Raw genomic sequence first — 6,933 nt, forward strand, 5'->3', positions numbered from 1 at the left:
CATGAAGAAAGAACTTGCATTTATATAGCGCGTTGCACAGCCTCAGGACATCCCAAAGCATTTCACAGCGCACGAAGTACATTTGAAATGTAGACGCTTGTAATGTAGGAAACGCTGCAACCAATTTGCGCACAGCAAGCTCCCACAAACAGCGACATGAATGATCAGTTAATTGGCTTTTAGTGATGTTGGTTGAGGGATCAATATTGGCTTGAACACCGGGGAGAAACATAGAAACATAGAAAATAGGTGCAGGAGTAGGCCATTCGGCCCTTCTAGCCTGCACCGCCATTCAATGAGTTCATGGCTGAACATGCAACTTCAGTACCCCATTCCTGCTTTCTCACCATACCCCTTGATTCCCCTAGTAGTAAGGACTTCATCTAACTCCTATTTGAATATATTTAGTGAATTGGCCTCAACAACTTTCTGTGGTAGAGAATTCCACAGGTTCACCACTCTCTGGGTGAAGAAATTCCTCCTCATCTCGGTCCTAAATGGCTTCCCCCTTATCCTTAGACTGTGTCCCCTGGTTCTGGACTTCCCCAACATTGGGAACATTCTTCCTGCATCTAACCTGTCTAACCCCGTCAGAATTTTAAACGTTTCTATGAGGTCCCCTCTCATTCTTCTGAACTCCAGTGAATACAAGCCCAGTTGATCCAGTCTTTCTTGATACATCAGTCCCGCCATCCCGGGAATCAGTCTGGTGAACCTTCGCTGCACTCCCTCAATAACAAGAATGTCCTTCCTCAGGTTAGGAGACCAAAACTGTACACAATACTCCAGGTGTGGCCTCACCAAGGCCCTGTACAATTGTAGCAACACCTCCCTGCCCTTGTACTCAAATCCCCTCGCTATGAAGGCCAACATGCCATTTGCTTTCTTAACCGCCTGCTGTACCTGCATGCCAACCTTCAATGACTGATGTACCATGACACCCAGGTCTCTTTGCACCTCCCCTTTTCATAATCTGTCACCATTCAGATAATGGTCTGTCTCTCTGTTTTTACCACCAAAGTGGATAACCTCACATTTATCCACATTATACTTCATCTGCCATGCATTTGCCCACTCACCTAACCTATCCAAGTCGCTCTGCAGCCTCATAGAATCCTCCTTGCAGCTCACACTGCCACCCAACTTAGTGTCATCCGCAAATTTGGAGATACTACATTTAATCCCCTCGTCTAAATCATTAATGTACAGTGTAAACAGCTGGGGCCCCAGCACAGAACCTTGCGGTACCCCACTAGTCACTGCCTGCCATTCTGAAAAGTACCCATTTACTCCTACTCTTTGCTTCCTGTCTGACAACCAGTTCTCAATCCATGTCAGCACACTACCCCCAATCCCATGTGCTTTAACTTTGCACATTAATCTCTTGTGTGGGACCTTGTCGAAAGCCTTCTGAAAGTCCAAATATACCACATCAACTGGTTCTCCCTTGTCCACTCTACTGGAAACATCCTCAAAAAATTCCAGAAGATTTGTCAAGCATGATTTCCCTTTCACAAATCCATGCTGACTTGGACCTATCATATTACCTCTTTCCAAATGCACTGCTATGACATCCTTAATAATTGATTCCATCATTTTACCCACTACCGATGTCAGGCTGACCGGTCTATAATTCCCTGTTTTCTCCCCTGCTCTGCATTGAATAATGCCATGGGATCGTTTATGTCCACCCGAGAGGGCAGATAGTGTCTTGGTTTAATGTCTCATTCTGAAGACGGCACCTCCAACAGTGCAGCACTCCCTCAATACTGCCCGAGAGTGTCAGCTTGCAGCTGTGCGTAGCAGGCAACATCCCATTTAACAGTTAGGAAGATGTGTTTGCCCATGCTCTCACAAGGTCACTCAAGGAAAGTGTGTCTGTCATCTTGTCTGTACTGCAGGCAGCTGATAACAATCACCAGCTTCAGTGAAAGCCCTCAGATACAAACAGTGAAGAGATTAGAAGTGGGTATATCATGTTAACAGTGGATAATACCAGCCTTTGCTTTCTCCAGTGGCTCAGCCTGGTATTAGCCCCAAGTTCAATCTCTGGGCTGTACTAAATAAGTCGATCTCACCTGGGATGACGGTCTGGGCAGGGATAGGGCAGGGGCACAGGCGAGGCAGGTCATGGGTAAGGGCAGGGATAGGGACAGGGATAGGGCAGGGGCACAGGCAGGAGTAACAGTAGGGGCATGGACAGGGGTCGGGACAACAACTTCCACTTATATAGCACCTCTAACAGTCAAACAGCCCAAGGCACTTCACAGGAACATTATAAAACAAAATTTGACACCGAGCCACCGAGGGACCTAGACAGAGTAGATAGAAATTGTTCCCATTGGTGAAAGGGTTAAGAACCACAAGACAGAGAGTTAAGGTGATTGGTTGAAGAACCAAAGGCGACATGAGAAAAAACCTTTTTCTGCAGCAAGTGATTATGTTCTGGAATGCACCGCCGGAAATGGTGGTGGAGGCAGATTCAATTGTGGCTTTCAAAAGGGAGTTGGATAAGTACCTGAAGGAAAAAAAATTGCAGGGCTACGGGGAAAGGACGGGGGAGTGGGACTGGCTGAAGTGCTCTTGCAGAGAGCCAGTACGGGCTCGACGAGCCGAGTGGCCTCCTTCTGGGCTGTAACCATTCTATGATTCTATGATAAAGAGATATTGAAACAGTTGAGCAAAAGCTTGGTCAAAGAGGTAGGTCTTAAGGAGCATCTTAAAGGAGGAGAGAGAGATAGAGAGGTGGAGAGGTTTAAGGAGGGAATTCCAGAGGTTGGGGCCTTGGCAGCTGAAGGCATGGCCACTAATGGTGGAGCGATTAAAATCAGGGATGCTCAAGAGGCCAGAATTAGAGGAGCGCAGATATCTTGGAAGGTTGTGGGGCTGGAGGGGATTACAAAAGATAGGGAGGGATAAAGAATTTTAAAATCCAGGTATTGCTTAACTCGGAGACAATGTAGGTCAGCGTGAACAGAGATGATGGATGAACAGGGTTTGGTGTGAGTTAGGACATGGGCAGCAGAGTTTGGATAACCTGAAGTTTATAGAGGGTAGAACGTAGGTGGCCAGCCAGGAGTGCATTGGAATAGTCAAGTCTAGAGGTAATAAAGGCAGGGATGAACATTCAGCAGCAGGTGAGCTGACGCAGGGGTGGAGTTGAGTGATGTTACGGAGGTGGAAATAGGCGATTTTTGTGATAGTGTGGATATGTGGTCGGAAGCTCATCTCATGGTCAAATACAACACCGAGGTTGCGAACAGTCTGGTTCAACCTCAGACAGTTGCCAGAGAGGGGTACGGAGTTGCGGAATTGGGAACAAAGTTTGTGACAGGGTAGGGCAGGGACTGTGGTAGGGGCATGGACATGGGCACAGGCAGGGGTAGGGAGATGGACAGAGGCCGGGACAGGGGTAGGTGCAGGAAGAAGGGGAGGGGCATGGACAGGGGTAGGGGCATGGACAGGTTTTGGTTAGCTAAAATCAATACTATAGTACTGGTTGGTTCAGTGGGTTCCACAGTGACCTTTCACTTCTGGGACCTTGGTTCAAATTGAGCCCAGATATGGGATGAAAATCCCTCCTGTCTGTTGGCTGTAAATTGAAGTTGGGCTCTATGTAAATCGAGGTTGGGCAGACTCTCAATCTAGTTCCCAGGGAGCATGGGCCTACAGCAAGAAACTGATGCAAATGGGCCAATCCATGTCAGAGAGACGTCAGAATTTGCTGGTGTGCGAAATGGAAAATAGCACATTGGTGCAGTAGAGGGCGCTCTTCTGAGGCTGGAGCTAAGGTGCATTGTTGGGACAGAGCTGAGAGAGCTTTACACTGCATCTACCTATGTTATACCCGAGTCCTGACCTGGGAGTGTTTGAGTGGGTGCAGAGAATGGCAAGAGTTGTATTCCCCAGCTCTAATATCCCTCACCTCACCCGGAGCAGCACAAGGATTGAAAAAAAGGCAGTGCTAATGTTGCGCAATTATTTTTCTAAACTAAACCTGTCTTTATTTCCTGCCTGAACGTGCCATCATTCACACCTCTGTGGCCCCTGCACACACTGTGTTTGTGCGTCAGTGTCTGATTCCCTGGAGGACCAAGGTGCGCGAGTTAAAAGTATTTCACTGCGCCACATTTTCCTATGCAGTCTTCAAAACATGATGTCATTGGGAAGCTCGTTGCCATGCTAACACGTAGCTGCTATGTGTTTACAATGCTTCAATTCAATTTTCTTCACCTACACATGTACACAGCTGCTAAACTAACACGCTGCCAATAGACCCCTCACGTAGGTTTTGGTTAGGTTCGATTTATTTGTGTGGACACTTACAGCTGATTAGATGCTGTGGTTTGGTGCAGTCCCTGGTGTCTGGTTGCCTTATCATGAGTTCCTGATGTACAAAGCCCGCTTCCTTGATTGGAGGGAAGTTTTTTTCCACCTCCTTGCCCTAACTGACTGGCTCGGTGCTGACACAATCCCAATGGACCCGTCAGCACGCCCTGACCTCACCCCAGCCACCATAATCACCATCATAGGCAGTCCCTCGAAATCGAGGAAGACTTGCTTCCACTCTTAAAGTGAGTTCTCAGGTGACTGTACAGTCCAATACAGGAATTACAGTCTCTGTCACAGGTGGTTCAGACAGTGGTTGAAGGAAAGGGTGGGCGGGGAAGCCTGGTTTGCCGTACGTTCCTTCCGCTGCCTGCGCTTGTTTTCTGCGTGCTCTCGGCGATGAGACTCGAGGTGCTCAGCGCCCTCCCGGATGCTCTTCCTCCACTTCGGGTAATCTTTGGCCAGGGATTCCCAGGTGTCGGTGGGGATGTTGCACTTTATCAAGGAGGCTTTGAGGGTGTTCTTGAAACGTTTCCTCTGCCCACCTGGGGCTCACTTGCCGTGTAGGAGTTCTGAGTAGAGCGCTTGCTTTGGGAGTCTTGTGTCGGGCATGCTGACGATGTGGCCCGCCCAACGGAGCTGGTCGAGTGTGGTCAGTGCCTCGATGCTGGGGATGTTAGCCTGATCGAGAACACTGACGTTGGTGCGTCTGTCCTCCCAGCTGCCATTCTACAGGTGTTGGCCTGGATGGTGAGTGTTGTCAAAGCATTCTGTCATTCAAACAAACACAATTTACATAGAATTATACAGTACTTACAGCACAGAAACAGGCCTTTCAGCCCAACAGGTCTACACCAGCATTTATAGTCCACACAAGCCTCCTCCCACCCTACTTCATCTCATCTTATCAGCAAGTCCTTCTATTCCTTCTCCCTCATGTACTTTACTTGGTTCCCCTTAAATGCATCCATGTTGTTCGCCGCAGCTACTCCCTGTGGTCGCGAGTTCCACCTTCGAACCACTCTCTGGGTAAAGAAGTTTTTCCTGAATTTCCTATAGGATTTCTTAGTGATTTTATTATATTTATCGCTCCCAGTCCTGGTCTCACCCACAAGTGGAAACGTTTTCTCTACATCTACCCTATCCTTACTCGAGCCTTCTCCCATCTCGAGAAAAGAGCACCAGCCTGTTCTGTCCTTCCTGATTGACTCCTGCTAGAAATTCTCTGATCAAGAGTGGGATACAGGGATGATTTTCTCCTCCCCAATTTAGGGCACTGAAGCCAATCACAGTCCCCCGAACAACACCTTGGCTGAGGTCAATACAGAGCGAGATGGATACCAGGCATCATGTGGTCAGCATGGTGCAGACCCAGCCCCGACTGTGGACCGACTCACGGCCTACAGGGCAGCTCAATTAGAGGGACTTAAACATAATTTGATACTGAAGGCACCCGAGTTCTTGATGGACAGTGTAGAGCGAGCTTTACTCTGTATCTAACCCGTACTGTACCTGCCCTGGGAGTGTTTGATGGGGCAGTGTAGAGGGAGCTTTACTCTGTATCTAACCCGTGCTGTACCTGCCCTGGGAGTGTTTGATGGGGCAGTGTAGAGGGAGCTTTACTCTGTATCTAACCCGTGCTGTACCTGCCCTTGGGAGTGTTTGATGGGGCAGTGTAGAGGGAGCTTTACTCTGTATCTAACCCGTGCTGTACCTGCCCTGGGAGTGTTTGATAGGACAGTGTAGGGGGAGCTTTATACTGTATCTAACCCGTGCTGTACCTGCCCTGGGAGTATTTAAATGGACAGTGTAGAGGGAGCGTTCCAATCTAGATTTATTGTTTCAAAATTGTACCCGGGTGATTTAAGGGGCGCTGTCCCACTGACAGTGACTGCTCTCAGCAAGGAGCACCTGGCTCACGCTTGGATCTGTTTCACTGAAGCTGCCCTGAACATGTGCGGTACAGTGGGGGAGGGGAACGGCCCCGAACATGTGCGGTACAGCGGGGGAGCAGCAGAACATGTGCGGTACAGCGGGGGAGGGGAGCAGGTTAACTCGCATTCTGTGTGGCGGCTTGTGATATTGCACCATGTACATTGGGGGAACTTGTTTGAGTGTCATAGCCCGAAATCCCAGTCATTTAGACAGAAGCTGCAATTCTTTGCCCTCCCTTCCGCTTGCCCTTACATACCAGGCACAGACTGAGTGGGGCCACCCTGATGGGACGGCAGCCATACTGGACCCGGTGCAGACCGACTGAAGGTATAACAGGTCCATCATAGGCTTCATTTATGTACACTCTGGATTTAAAAATACACATGCAATCTATAATTTTCTTTGCATATCCTTTTAAATCGATGATTCGGTGGCAGCATAAACACAAGGACAGCAAAACCCACATGAAATGAGTGAATTGATGCCTGCGAGCTGCTCCTCACAAATTCGTCAATGGGGTGACTGATTTAACCGAGCAATGAAAACCCCAGATAAATCAGGACTATATCATTAGCAGGTCATAATCTTAAATATTATAATTGAATTCAATAAAATGGGAGTGAATGGGATGGGTTTAGACTATTAGGATTCCATGCAATGGGAGTGAAT

Source organism: Pristiophorus japonicus, chromosome 18 (assembly GCF_044704955.1).
Source record: "Pristiophorus japonicus isolate sPriJap1 chromosome 18, sPriJap1.hap1, whole genome shotgun sequence".
Lineage (NCBI taxonomy): Eukaryota > Metazoa > Chordata > Chondrichthyes > Pristiophoridae > Pristiophorus > Pristiophorus japonicus.